At 45.3% G+C, this 15,879-nt stretch overlaps 1 protein-coding gene across 1 annotated transcript in view; it reads right to left on the bottom strand.

Annotated features, from left to right (window-relative positions):
- The window catches only part of PDHX (pyruvate dehydrogenase complex component X), a gene marked incomplete in the record, with an annotated part of 121,987 nt that overhangs the window by 105,119 nt on the left and 989 nt on the right, over positions 1–15,879 (bottom strand).

Genomic DNA, 15,879 nt, shown 5'->3' with positions numbered 1-15,879 from the left:
GCTCCGACGAATGACAGCGCCGGAGCAGCGAGACCCACCAAGAAGATGGAGGCTCCGGACTACAGGGGACAGCGGTGACTTCGCTGGCTCCTGTGTCAGGTAAGTGACACATAATGGACTATTATGCGATGCATAGTAGTCCATTATGCTTTACCTTTGCAGGGAATCAAAGAGGAAGTAAACCCATCAGGGTTTACTTCCTCTTTAATATATGGACACTTACCTGTCCAGGGAGCCCGTGATATTCGGATCAGCTGTTGGGTGCTGCCACCACCGCCATCCCCACTAACGGCTTCACAAATGGTTCCCTACTGCGCATGCATGAAGCACGCTGCGCTTTCTAAATTAGCAGGCGGCGGAGGAAGGAGGAGGGTTTCCGAACTTCCAAGGGACTGTGCTGCCTTCGGAAGTGGGGAATTGGGACCTGTCAAAAACAGGTCCCTGTTACCCCTCCTCCTGAAAAGGTGCCAAATGTGGCACCGGGGGGGGGGGAGCAAATAAGCGGAAGTTCAACTTTTGGATTGAACTCCACTTTAAGGCTGGGTGCACTACTGCAAGTTAGGTATGTATCAGGGGAGTAGGCAAGGTCAGGGATAAAAGAGAAGTATGGGTTTGGGCTTTTTTCCTGGATCATATTGGGAGGACACCGCCTAAGTCAGTGATGGCAAGCCTTGGCACCCCAGATGTTTTGGAACTGCATTTCCCATGACGCTCCACTACACTGCAGAGTGCCAGAGCATCATGGGAAATGTAGCTCCAAGACATCTGGGGTGCCAAGGTTCGCCATCACTGGCCTAGGTGGATGCAGCATCTGTCCCCTGGCACCTATGCATTGAGAGCTGAGCGATCTAATTCCGCCGATCGCTCAGTTCTGACAGTCCCTTGAGCAGAGAACTGGTGACTGTCAATCAGCAGCTCTCTGCTCTGCCCCCTCCTCGCTCACTGGAGCACTGAGGTGTGGATGGGCAGGGAGCGGCTGGCTCAGGCTCTCAGCAGCCCGCTGAGAGCCTGAGCTGGGAGTCAGTCCAGGGACCTGGCGGATCCCGACTTCCATTTTCCTGATGACGCAGACCTTGGACCAACTTGTCATATCAGCAGACTTCAGTCCGCTCTCTGCTGAAAATGGGTCACAGGAGTGCAAAATGAATTGCATTGCACTCCTGGGATTTACAGAAGAAGTAAAGCCAAACGAGCGTCACAGCTCCAGTAGTAAAACTCTTTTGTGCACTAATTTTAGTGTGAAATGTTTGCAAAAATATCACTGTGCTGTAAATGTGCACAGGTGACAAAAATTAACGCAATGGCGCTGGAATATTTTATCACGGATACAAGAAATGTAGCTACATAAACAACCATACCAGGTTTTCAGAAGCCGAAAACAAAAATAGCAATATAAATAAGACGTACGGTTGGAATTTTAACCCTGGCTGATTGCGGCGGATTACATAACCCTCACTTTTATTTATTTGGTTATTTAAAGCAGAGGTGAGCGGTGTTTCTAAAACAAGGAGCTGTCATGGGCCGTTATCAGTGAGCAGGAAATGTTCTCTGCTGGCAGCTCGTATTGAATGAGTGGCTGAACACGTCGGGTGGAGATACGGGCAGCCGGTGATGATGCTGAATGCAGTTTTACACTCCGTCAAGGTGAATCGGCAAGTCTGTGAATGAGGGGGAAGCAGAGCCTCGGCCACATAAAGCCTGCCATGTAGTATCAATGAGGACGACTACTCCGGCTTTTTGTGAATCGGTTAACCTCTTAGGCCTCATGCACACTGGTTTATTATAAACGCCCTTTCTCCCGACAGGAGGAAATCAGCGTTATATACTCACCTAAGCTGCGTTTCTTTTTAAACCAGTTTAGGGGAGTTCAGCAGAGTTTGGCGTTTGGATGTTGATCGGCCAGAATTTTCATTTATTCTGATCATTGAAATAAACAGGAAAGTGCCAAATGCACCTAGCATTTAGGGCGCGTTTTTCCTTTCACGAACACTCCTCTGCATCCAGGAGAGGTGCATTTTACTGCCTCTAAAAACTCTACTGGTCATAAACTCTTGTAAAAGCCTTTGACCCTTTTCACACTGGTTGTCAGCCGCTGGTTTTAGCAGCGCTTTTTCGGCTGCTAGCGGGAAGCTTTTAACAATGCGGTTTGGCAGCGTTGCCCATTCATTTCAATGGGCAGAAGCGGTGCATACACCACTCCTTCACTGCCCCAAAAGATGCTGCTTGCAGGACTTTTTCTAATGTCCTACAAACGCACTGCCCCACTGTAAAAGTACTCAGGATCTCACACTGGGGCTACAGGGGACGTATTTTTCAGGCGCCATTTTTAGCCCAGAAGCCTGAAAAACACCCCCAGTATGAAAGGGGTCTTTGTGTGCATGAACATATAGGCTTTTACTTAGGGTTGCACCGATACTAGTATCTTTACCGATACCGAGTATCTGCACAAGTATCGGTACTCACGCAAATGCACCGGTAGCTGAAGTGGTAGACCCCCTTCACACTGAGGCACTTTACAGGCACTAAAAATAGCGCCTGTAAAGCGCTGCTCCCGTCTCTACAGTGTGAAAGCCTGAGGGTTTTCACACTAGAGCGGTGCGCTTGCAGGACGGTAAAAAATAAAAACTCCTGCAAGCAGCATCTTTGGAGCGGTGTATACACCGCTCCTTCACTGCTCCTGCCCATTGAAATGAACGGGTAGAACAACTATACCGCCGGCATAGCACTGCTGCAGCAGCACTTTGCACTGGTTTTAACCCTCTCTCAGCCTCTATTGGGGGGGTTAAAAGTGCCTCACTAGCGGCCAAATAGCGCAGCGAAATTGACGGTAAAGCGCAGCTAAAAATACCGGCGCTTTACCGCCGACGCACCCTTCGCTCCAGTGTGAAAGGGGCCTAAAAGAAGTCTGGTAATTGGAGCTGTCAAAAAAAAACAAAAGCAGCCAGCAAAGTTTATTAACATTGCTCAGCCGCTGAAAACAATAAAATAAAAAGAAACATTGTTTACTCTAATCAGCCTTAATTAATGATAAACAATTAAAACTTTTTTTTTTGTTTCCTTCGTTAGTGAATATTTTTACACATACAAACATACATTTACACACTTCACATTGAAAAAGCGCAAACATTTTATTCCATAAATATAACATAGCTATTATTTAACTATAAGACTTTTGCGCAAACCAAATATACGCTTATTGGGATTTATTTTTTTTTTACTAAAAATATGTAGCAGAATACATATTAGCCCAAAGTGATGAAACTAGATTAAAAAAAAAAAAAAAAAAAAAAGGGAAGAAGGATTGCATATGGTTTAGAGCACGACCGCGCAATTGTCAGTTAAAGTTATGGAGTACCGTATCACAAAAAAAATGGCCTGGTCATGGGGGGGGAGGGGTATGCCTTACGGAACTGAAGTGGTTAAAGCATTCAATTCAAATGAATCCATACATACAAAACAGCCCTATAATCTGTTTTTCATTAAACTGTTTCTTAGTTTGTTTTTCTAGCTCCTCTGAGCTCCAGAAGCTTCTCCCCCTCCCTCACTTCTGTTTGGAAGGAACAGTGCACATTATTTGCGGTCATGTGCAATGCTCTCTTTACATTACAAATGCTCGGGATGGAGCAAGGAAAGGTATGTCCATGTTCCTACGTAGCGCTGGACCATGGAGAATAAACGTAGACACCCTCTAACAGGAAATCACATCACAGCAGCAAAAAAAAATAAAAAATAAAAAAAAAAAGAGAAAAGGGAATTTTGAGATTTGGAAGAGGCCGAGAGAGCAACAGAATTTTCCTTTTTGAAGTGTGAATACACACGGAATATATATTTTCTAAGCTTGAATTTAGCATCACCTGCGGACAGAGCTCAGCTTTAAATAAATCATAGCAGTGTTTTATAAAAAGGGGAAAAAAAATAAAAAAAATAAAGTTATTTTGCAAAGCAGACGTCCTCATACCGCTTTATAAAATCAGCACACCAGGGAACTGCAAGCTTGCTGTACAAACATATGAAAGGTCTGACAAGCTGACAATGCACTGTTATCACCACTTCATTTTTTTTCTCCCATCACTACCCAAGTCCGGCAACCAACTGAGGCCTGACCTCATTAAATCACGTTCCCTGCAGGCAGAAGGTATAACAGACAAGGGAATGGGAGTCACAGTGAGCGGTCTCATTCTGCCACCTACTGGAAACAACATGTAGCTAAACAGGAAAAAATAAATAAGATAAGTAGAAAAATATATAAAATAAAAAAAAAAAAAAAAAAAGAGAAAAAGAAATAAATTGAAAGAGAAAAAAAAATAAAAAAATAGGAACAACAATTCTTTATTCATGAAAAAAAAATGCTTGTTGTTAAGTCCATATAACTAACAATACTAGACAGACACAAATACCTACACTCACCGACCACTTTATTAGTTACACCTATTCAATTGCTTGGTGACACAAATCGCTAATCAGCCATTCGCATGGCAGCAACTCAATGCATTTAGGTATCTAGATGTGGTGAAGAGGTCTTGCTGAAGCATCAGAATGGGGAAGAAAGGGGATTTAACCTCCCTGGCGGTATGATTCAGTCCGATTTTACCGTAGGTGCTGAAAGCGGTACAATTATTTTGCATGCGAATTTGGCTTTTATTTTGTAGTTCTGTAATTCTAAGGCCGCGTACACACGCGGGGACTGTTCGCTGAAACTGTCCACTGAAACCAAGTTTCAGCGGACAGTCCGCTCGTGTGTGGGCTTTCAGCGGACAGTTTCAGCGAACAGTCCGCTGAACAAGGTTTTTCGGAAATTCCGAAAAGCTGTCCGCTGAAACCTTGTTTCAGCGGACAGTCCGCTCGTGTGTAGGCTTGTTCGTCAAACTAAGTTGCGCGCATGCTCAGAAAGGATTTTCACGCCGAAAGCTATAATGCAGTGTATAGGACGTCGTATTTTTTGTCCCGTCGTACGTGCCGTTCACGTCATCGCGCACGGTTTCAGCAAACTGTTCGTCCGTCGTGTGTGGCCATGTCCGTCCATGCTAATTTTGAGCGGACTGTTTGCCGAAACTGTTTGACGGACAAAGTTGGGCGAACAGTCCCCACGTGTGTACGCGGCCTTAGGAATAACTCTCTTAAATCTGTTCAAACCAGAGTCTAGCAGACATCCCGGGTATGATAAAGTTTATAATATAATAAATAATAATAAAAATTATTCAATAATGTAATCAAATCCTAAAACACTGAAAAAGGGACACTTTCTGGTTGCTATGGGCAATCTCCAAATTCCAGGCAGAAAAAAACAGTATTTATAATATAAAAGTGCATGCAGGGCACTGCACAGACCACTAGGGACAAAAGGGGTGTGTAATTTTTTATATAGTACTGTAATCTGTAAGGTTACAGTGCTGTGTGTGTTTTGTGTACTTTTACTTTTTTGAATTTGCCGCCGTTCTCCGCTCCCGTGCGCCGTAACATCGCAGGGAACGGAGCTCGGCGGCACTCGGCACTGTGTGAATGGAGCGGAGGACGGCTCAATCACACAGCACGGAGGACATCGCTGGATCCAGGGGACAAGGTGAGTAACTCTCCCTGTGTCCACCCCTGTATCCAGCGATGCGATCCCGAGTCTGGCTCGGGGTTACCGCTTATGTAATTAAAATCCCAACCCGAGCCAGACTCGGGATTACCGCTAGGGAGGTTAAGTGACTTTGAACGTGGCATGGTTGTTGGTACCAGACAGGCTGGTCTGAGTATTTCAAAAAATGCTGATCTACCGTGATTTTCACACACAACCATCTCTGGGGTTTACAGAAAATGGTCCGAAAAAGAAAAAATATCCAGTGAGCGGCAGTTAGAATGGGCAGACTGGTTCGAGATGATAGAAAGACAACAGTAACTCAAATAATCACTCGTTACACCCAAGATATGCAGAATACCATCTCTGAATGCACAACACATCGAACCTTGAAGCAGATGAGCTACAGCAGCAGAAGACCCCACCGGATGCCACTCCTGTCTGCCAAGAACAGGAAACTGAGGCTACAATTCGCACAGACTCACCAAAATTGGACAATAGAAGATTGGAAAAACGTTGCCTGGTCTGACGAGTCTCGATTTCAGTTGCGACATTCAGATGGTCGGGTCAGAATTTGTCATAAAACACGAAAGCATGGATCCATCCCGCCTTGTATCACCGGTTCAGGCTGGTGGTGGTGTAATGGTGGTGGGGGGATATTTTCTTGGCACACTTTGGGCCCCTTAGTACCAATTGAGCATTGTTTAAACACCACGGCCCACCTGAGTATTGTTGCTGACCATGTCCATCCCTTTATGACTACAGTGTCCCTATCTTCTGATGGCTCCTTCCAGCAGGATAATACACCATGTCACAAAGATCAAATCATCTCACCACTGGACAATGAGGTCACTGTACTCCAATGGCCTCCACACTCACCAGATCTCATCCAATGGTCTCCACACTCACCACATCTCATCCAATAGAGCACCTTTGGGATGTGATGGAACGAGAGATTGGTATCATGGATGTGCAGCCGACAAATCTGCAGCAGCTGCGTGATGTTATGTCATTATGGACCAAAATCTCTGAGGAATATTTCCAACACCTTGGTGAATCTATGCCACGGAGAATGAAGGCAGTTATGAAGGAAAAAGGGGGTCCAACCTGTGTACCTAATAAACTGTGTATATCAGCTTTTTTTGGACTGCCAGGTGTTTCTCTCTCTCTCTCCCCCCCCCGCTACCCTCCGATGCTTCTACCGACTCACCGATTCCATCGGTGAGTCAGACACAAGATCCGCCGCCCCCCTTGGATGGTGATCATAGAGATTTCCAGCGGACCAGATGGTCGCCGGAGTCTCTATGATCGTTCGGAGGCTGGGCACGATGTTATGATGTCACGCCCGGCCTCTGCATTCAAATAACGGCGCCGCCTCAGCTGGGAAGCCGTGATTGTTTTTTTTTTTTTTTTTTTTTTTTCATTTCAGGCTTCCCAGCCTAGAGGTGAGATGTGGGGGTCTTATTGACCCCATATCTCACTGTAAATAGGTCCGATCATGCCATATTCCTATTACAAGGGATGTTTACATTCCTTATTATTATTATTATAATATGATCACTTTTATTCCTATTTTTTTAAAGAAAGAGTCAAAAAAAAAAAAAGTAAAACAAAAAAAAAAAAATAAATAAAAAATATGTAAAGCGCCCCTGTCCCCGTGAGCTCGTATGCAGAAGCTAACGCATACGCAAGTCCCGCCCACATATGAAAACGGTGTTCAAACCACACATTTGAGGTATTGCCGCGAACGTTAGAGCGAGAGCAATAATTCTAGCCCTAGACCTCCTCTGTAACTCAAATGAAGTAACCAGTAAAAAAAAAAAAAAAAAAAAGATAAAAAAATATAAATAAATTTCAAGCATTGCCTGTGGGGATTTTTAAATACCAAAGTTCGGCGCCATTCCACGAGCGTGTGCAATTTTGAAGCGTGACATGTTGGGTATCTATTTACTCGTTACACGTATCTTCATCTTTCATATTATGCAAAAAAATTGGGCTAACTTTACTGTTTTTTTTTTTAAAGCATGAAAATAACATGTTAGAAAAATTGCTGCGCAAATACCATGAGAGATAAAAAGTTGCAACAACCGCCATTGTCTTCTCTAGGGTCTTTGCTAAAAAAAAAACACACACACATATATATATATATATATATATATATATATATATATATATATATATATATATATATATATATAATGTTTGGGGGTTCTATGTCATTTTCTAGCAAAAAAAATTGTGAATTTTACATGTAGGAGAGAAATGTCAGAATTGGCCTGGGTGCAAAGTGGTTAAAAAAAAAAAAAAAAAAAAATAAAAAAAAAAAAAAGGTACAACACCAAAATATACATTAACATATTAAAGCGGTTCTTCACCCTAAAGGGGAAGTTCCGCTAATCTTATCCCTCCCCCCCTCCGGTGCCACAATCGGCACCTTTCAGGGGGGAGGGGGGTGCAGTTACCTGGATAATCCAGGTAACTGCACCCACTTCCGGCCAGACCGCCGCAGACCCCCGCAGACGCTCCGCCCCCCCCCCGTTGTGTTCTGGGAAACACACAGTTCCCAGAGACACAGCGGGGACCATAAGAGACGCGCAGCGCGACTCGCGCATGCGCAGTAGGGAACCGGGCAGTGAAGCCGTCATGATTCACTTCCCGATTCCCTGACAGAGGATGGCGGCGGTGGCAGCAGCGAGACGAGCGATCGCTCGTCATCTGCCGCCGACATCGCTGGAACCTGGGACAGGTAAGTGTGATTTTATTAAAAGTCAGCAGCTGCAATATTAGTAGCTGCTGGCTTTTAATATTTTTTTTTTAGGTGCAGCTCCTCTTTAAAGAATTTTATCATTTTAAAATGTAAAAAACACACAACACAGTGAAGTTCATTCCAAAAGTTGTCCAGATTGCATCTTTTTCCAATACAGTATAAACTTCACAATCACATTCTGCACCGATATCATCAGCCGATGCACACAAAGTTGCTCGACCCCTTTCACACTGAAGGCGATTTTCAGGCATTTTAGTGCTAAAAATAGCACCTGTAAAGCGCCTCTTAACCACTTCCCACCCGGCCAATGCATACATACGGCCGGGTGGGAGCCATCTACTTCTGATAGGACGTTCAGGAACGTCCTTCAGAAGGAGCGGGATCACCCGCGCAGCAGCGCGATCCCGATGTGCTCGTGACACGGCGCATCTCAGATCGGCAGGAGGGCTCTGTGATTGGCCCTCCTGATCACATGACGGCCGTGTCCAATGACGGCCGTCATGTGATGTAAACAAACAGCCGGTTGCTAGGCAATCGGCTCCTCCTCTCCTCACACAGAAGTCATCGCTGAGGAGAGGAGAGCAGATCCCTGCAGCCGGCTGATGATCAGTGAGTATGAGCTGTTTTTTAAATCTTTTTACTCACTGATCACCAGTCTAGTGTAAACACACAACACACCACACAGTATAAACACAATGTCCCCAAAACACACATGTCCCCAAATAATAAAAACACATGTCCCTAATAATATGTACGTGATCACCTGCACACATATGTACATGATCATTTGCGTACATATGTCCGTGATCACACAAACCAATTATACACTTAACGGAATTTTTTTTACCAAAAACATGTAGCAGAATACATTTTGGCTTAAATTTATGACAAAATTTGATTTTATTGGATTTCTTTTAAAATAGAAAAAAGAAAATATTGTTTTTTTTTTCCAAATCTCCGTTTTTTGCGCTTATATCGCAAAAAATAAAAAACGGAGTCGTGAATAAATAACACCAAAATAAAGCTCTATTTGTGCGAACAAAATGAAAAAAAATTTCATTTGGGTACAGTGTAGCATGACCGCGCAATTGTCACTGAAAGCGCTACAGCGATGAAAGCTGAAAATTGGGCTGGGAAGGAAGGGGGCGAAAGTGCCCTGTATTGAAGTGGTTAAGCTTCCCCAGTGTGGGAGCCTGAGTGCTTTCAGGACCGGAAAAAAATAAATAAAAATAAAAAAGTCCGGCAAGCAGCTTCTTTGGGGCGGTGCAGGCACTTTTAACCCCTTGTTAACCCCTTCTTTGGGGCTAAAAGCACCCTGCTGCTGCCCAGTGCTGGTAAAGTGTCGCTAAAACTAGCGGTGCTTTACCGCTAACACGGCCACGCTAGCAGTGTGAAAGGGCTATAAATACAAACAGCTAAAAAAGAATAAGGTCTTTTTTTTTCACCTGCTTCTTTAGGAAAACCAATCCTTTATTTACACCATAGACAAGCACAAGCAGCACACCTTGCTAAAATGCAAACGCACAATAGAGCCATGCGGTGGAGTCTATGGAGGGACAGTGCAGTGAAGGACGATACAGACCAGCATTGTACTGCTGCTGTGGAGGTCCCCCAAACTTTCTTCTATCTCCCTACTGAAGCATTTTTTCCTCGAATCCACTTCTCTATGGAAGTCGCTCTCTTGCGGATTTTGATTTTAGCAAGGCGTACTTGTTGCCGTTTTCTATGGTGTGGCCAGCTTTAAACCTCTTGCACACGATACTCCCGTTTAACCACTTGCCGCTCACCATATAGCAATAGGACGTCAGCAAAGTGGTTGCGATATCCTGACTCTACGTCATATGACGTCCCCAGGATATCAAGCCGCTGCGCGGCGATCGTTGTTGCAGTATGTCACTCAGTCTGAAACACCGCAGCTCCGATCTAGGTAGAATCTCTGACAGAGGCTCTTTACCACGTGATCAGCCATGTCCAATCACGGCTGATCGTGATGTAAACAGGAAGAGCCGCTGATCGGCTTTTCCTTGCTCGCGTCTGCCAGTGGTGCTCGCACTCCCTCGGGTCTGGACCACAAAAGAACAGATGTTGATTTAATGGATGAAATGTAATTTTATAGGGACACTAAATTATATCCTGGAGTGGTTCTAAAGGAACAATGTTTTTCACCCTAAAGCAGAGCTCCACCCAAATAGGGAACTTCCCCTTGTCTGCGTGCTACCACATTTGGCACGGGGAGAGGGTACCTGGTTTTGACAGGTACCCACTACAGGCTCAGATTGCCATGGCAAATTGAGCCAAAAGTCCGCTTCCCCCCACAGGTCCCAGAAGACTACGGGGCCATTCACAAGGTGCAGCACAACTCACGCATGTGCAGTAGGAAACCGACAGTGAAGCTGCAAGACTTCAAGTCCTGTTTCCCTTACTTCAGATGCTGGTGCCTGCACCCGAACCTGGATTGAAGAGTCGCCTCTGTGAGGACATTTATAGCTGCTGACTTTAAATTGTTTAGGGGGGGGGGGGGACCAAGAGCTCCTCTTTAAAGTGTTTGTAAAGGTTCAGCCATTTTTTTTTTTTTTTGGCAAGTGGTTTTGCGTAGAGCAGCCCCAATCCTCTCTTCTGGGGTCCACTGCAGGTGCTTCTGCTCGCTTGCTATGGGGGCACGCGTGCGTGCTCACTCCTGAGCCTTCTCCATGTGTCAGAGCTTGGCTCCCCCCCCCCCGCTCCTTCCTCACTGGCTGTGATTGACAGCAGCAGGAGCCAATGGCTTCCGCTGCTGTGTAACAGCCAATAAGGAGACAAAGACCCAGGAAAGTGTCTGCTCATCGCTTGAACGGGATCGGGCTCTGGTAAGTATAAGAGAGGAGCTGCACAGAGAAGATTTACCTTCATGCAAAGAATGCATGAAGGTGAAAAACCTTCAGCCTTTAGGCCAGATTCACACCTATGTTTTTTTTTGTGCTTTTTGCAGAAAAGCACTACAGTCCCTTTAACATGGTTTCCTATGGGATACATTTGTGTGCTTTTTTTTCAGCCTCTGCGTTTTTGGAAAGTGTCAGAGACTTTTTTTAACCACTTCAGCCCCGGAAGGATTTACCACCTTCCTGACCAGAGCACTTTTTGCGATTCGGCACTGCGTCGCTTTAACTGACAATTAACTGACAAGTGCGATGAGGTGCCCAAACAAAACGGACGTCCTTTTTTTCCCACAAATAGAGCTTTTTTTTGGTGGCATTTGATCACCTCTGCGTTTATTTTTTGTGCTATAAACAAACAAAAAAATAAAAGGCAACAATTTTGAAAAAAATATATATTTTTTACTTTTTGCTATAATAAATATCCCGCAAAAAAAACTATATATATAAAAAACTTTTTTTCCTCAGTTTAGGCCGATATGCATTCTTCTACATATTTTTGGTAAAAAAACAAAACAACAAAAAAAATGCAATAAATGTTTACTGATTGGTTTGCGCAAAAGTTATAGCATCTACAAGATAGGCTATATTTTTATGGCATTTTTTTTACTAGTAATGGCGGCAATCAGCGTTTAATGTTACTGCGACATTATTGCCGACACGTCGGACAATTTTGACCATTGGCATTAATACAGCAATCAGTGCTATAAAATAGCTTTGATTACTGTAAAAATGTCACTGGCAGTGAAGGGGTTAACCACAAGGGGGCGGGAAGGGTTAAGTGTGTCCTGGGGGAGCGTTTCTAACTGTCTGGGGGATGGGCTAGCAGTGACACTACACTGATCGTTGCTCCTCATGACAGGGAGCAGACGATCAGTGTCCTGTCAGGCAGAATGGGGAGATGCTGTTCACATCGGCATCTCTCCGTTCTTCAGCTCCGTGACACGATCGCGGGTATCCCAGTGGCGATCGAGTCCGCGGGTCCTACGGTCATGGAGCACGCGACAGGCGCGTGCATGCACAGCAGGAATTTCAAAAGTAACGCGCGGGTACGTCACTTTGCCCAGCCTTGCCATTCTGCTGACGTATATTTGCTGACAGCGGTCAGCAAGTGGTTAAAACTGTTTTTGGTTCAATAGACTTCAATGGAGAAGCTGCAGAAAAGCACAAATGAAAAACGGATCAAAAACAAATTGCATAGGTGTGAACCGAGCCTTAGAACCACTTTAACGAATTTCCTACATTAAGGTGTAAAAAAAAAATGTTTTTAAAAATGTCCCTGTTGTTTTAATGCCCCCTCACCCTCTTTATACTTACCCGAGTCCTCTCTTAGACCCCTTTCACACTGAGGCAGTTTCAGGCATTTTAGAGCTAGAAATACCTCCCATTGATTACAATGAGGGCTTTCACACCCGGGCGGTGCACTTGCAGGACATTCGGAAAAGTCCCGCAAGCAGCATCTTGGTGCAGTTTGGGAGCATTGTATACAGAGCTGCAAAAGCGCTGCTTAAACATCGCTAAAGCCTGCCTGTGCTGGTCTCTCTCTCTCGACTTAAGGTTGGGCTCACACTGGTGTGAATTGGATGTGGCTTTTCCGGGGACGGGGGAGAGACAGAACAGGCAGCCTGCCAAGTTTATCATAACATGGCTTAGGAGAGATAAAGAGAAACATTGTAACATTTAGTTTTTAGATCAAAGCAATGAACTTCTGTCTGTAAATGAAGTCAGTCTAACCACTAAAGGCCCGTACACACGGTCGGACTTTTTGACAACAAACATGCAAATTAGCTGTTTTGGAGCAACATCCGACTGTGTGTACACTCCATCGGACAAACTTTTTCTGTTTTCATCGGACTTTTGTTGGCTGTGCAAACGGACAAACTTTCAGAACCAATGCAAAAGATCAGACAACAATACAGAAGTTCACCAAAGGTGGCGCTGGAGTCATTGAACGTCCTCTTTTGAAGCGGCGTCAGTACGTTGTGACGTCATTACGTTCGTGTTTGTTGTCAAAAAGTCCGACCGTGTGTATGCAATACAAACTTGTGGACCACGCCCTTTGTACAAAAGTCCACGGAAAAGTTTGTACAAAGTCCGACCGTGTGTATGAGGCTTTAGGCTTCATCTACACCAGACGTTTCTCAACCTTTCCTGAATGCTGGAACATGACAGCTAGTAATTCATGTTTAAAAGCATGTGTTTAGCAGTGTTTACAAGCTGCTTTTAGCGGTATTTACTTAGGCCCCTTTCACACTGGGGCGGTGCGGGCGTCGGCGGTAAAGCGCTGCTATTTTTAGCGGCGCTTTACCGTCGTTCTAGCAGGGTGGTTTTAACCCCCGCTAGCGGCTGAAAAAGGGTTAAAACTGCCGGCAAAGCGCCGCTGCCGGCGGTATTGCCGCGCTGTCCTATTGATTTCAATGGGTAGGAGCGGTTTAGGAGCGGTGAATACACCGCTCCTTCACCGCTCCAAAGATGCAGCTAGCAGGACTTTTTTCACTGTCCTGCCAGCGCTCCGCTCCAGTGTGAAAGGGGCCGGTTTTTTCAGGCGCTATTTTTAGCGATGTAACGCCTGAATACCGCCCCAGTGTGAAAGCAGCCTAAAGATAACCTCAGGAGACCCTCCCAAATGATTAGAAAGCACTAAAAAGTATTTATTAACCATTTCAGCCAGTCAGTGGGAGAACAGTGCGACTAGCAGCTGAGAAAGCCGGGTGCTTGTAGCTGTTATTTTTTGGTTGGTTTGTTAATATGGATCCCGTGATGATCATGTGTGAGGAAATGCTCCTGATGTTGCTTTTGCTGAGACTCCAAAGACGTAGAAAATGGCGTGAGAGGACCGGAGTTCATCGCGACTGGACACATCCATTGATGGCTCAACGCATGTCCACAGGATACTTTTCTAATATTTAGCTGCATAATTACTCAGAGAAACTTAAAAATTTTACACGCATGTCAATTGCCACCTTTGAAGTTCCCTTGGAAAAGGTTAGATCCCATCTAGTTCGCATGAACACCAACATGAGGAAAAGCCACCAGAGGAACGTCTGTTGGTGACTCAACTTCAGCGTCAAGTAATGCAAGTTGTGTATTGTACAGAATAATTGGCTGATGAGGGGAATATCACGTTTGCATACAGTGATTATTTAGTTTTTGATGTGTTTTTAGCATTTTTCAGGCTCAAAGTAATAAAACATTTCCATTTATAAACCCTTCTAAATGGAAACCCGCCTAGACGTGGGTAGCCATGTGTGGCGCATGAAATGCCTCTAAACGCAGCTTCTGAACGCATTTTTTGGGGTTCCAAAAAAAAAAAAAAAAAAGCCTCTAAACTTAACTACCTAGAAAGGACCCTGTGTACATGTACTGATAAGATAACAGAGGAGAGTTCAGGAGCAGCTGAAAAACAAAAAAAAAATGCACAACGGCTAAAAAACGTCTGTTTACCAGCAGCAGTGTACATGAGGCCTTAACCACTTGAGATCCGCGCTATAGCCGAATGACGGCTACAGCGCGGATCTCCTTTTCCAGGACTACGTCTATTGACGTAGTCCCGTGCACGAGCGGCCTGCGCGCCCCCTGAGGGGGGGGCGCGCGCGGCGCGCTCTGTGATCGGCGAGTCTATGAGACTCGCCTGATCACCGATCCGTGCAAGGGGTCGATCCCGACCCCTTATCACGTGATCAGCTGTCAGCCAATGACAGCTGATCATGTGATATAACGGAGCCGGTAATCAGCTATTATTCCTCAGCGCGAGGAGAAAAAAAAAAGCCGATCACCGGCGGCCGTGATCGGGACATCAGTCCCGATCACGGCCAGCCCTGCTAGTGCCCACCTGCCCCCTGCCAGCGCCCACCTGCCCCCTGCCAGTGCCACATTAATAAAAAGTGCCCCCCCTCAGTGCCCACAGTGCCACCCAGCAGTGCCCACAGTGCCACCCAGCAGTGCCCACAGTGCCACCCAGCAGTGCCCACAATCTGCCTCAACAAAGGTGCTGCACCCCAGTGCCACATATCCGTGCCCATCAGTGTCATCTACCAGTGCCCAGCAGTGCCGCCCAGCAGTGCCACCTATCAGAGCCACCCACCAGTGCCACCTATCAGTGCCCATCAGTCCCAGCTACCAGTGGTACCTATCAGTGCCCATCCGTGCCACCCATCTGTGCCCCCCCATCCGTGCCATCTTATCTGTGCCCATCTTTGCCGCCTTATCTGTGCCGCCTTAATTATGCCTATCAGTGTCCACCAGTGCAGCCTATCAGTGCCCACCAATGCAGCCCATCAGTGCCGCCTCATCAGCGCACTTCAATGAAGGAGAAAAATGACCCGTTTGCAAAACTTTATAACAAACTATTAAACATGATTTTTTTTTTTTTTGCATCTTTTTTTGTTTGTTTAGCAAAAAATAAAACTCCGAGCTGTAACTAAATACCACCAAAAGAAAGCTCTATTTGTGGGAAAAAAATGATAAAAATGTAATTTGGGTACAGTGTTGTATGACCGCGCAATTGTCATTCAAAGTGCATCAGCGCTGAAGGCTGAAAATTGGTCTGGGACTGAGGGGGGTTTAAGTGCCCAGTAAGCAAGTGGTTAAAGACCCAATTCTGACACTTGTCGCTTACAATTTTTATTTTTTGCTAGAAA

The sequence above is a fragment of the Lithobates pipiens genome, unplaced genomic scaffold (genome assembly GCF_037356315.1).
Source record: "Lithobates pipiens isolate NorthernLeopardFrog02 unplaced genomic scaffold, aLitPip1_a1.2 Scaffold_10, whole genome shotgun sequence".
Taxonomy (NCBI): Eukaryota; Metazoa; Chordata; class Amphibia; order Anura; family Ranidae; genus Lithobates; species Lithobates pipiens.
This window is presented reverse-complemented; position numbering and strand designations above follow the sequence as displayed.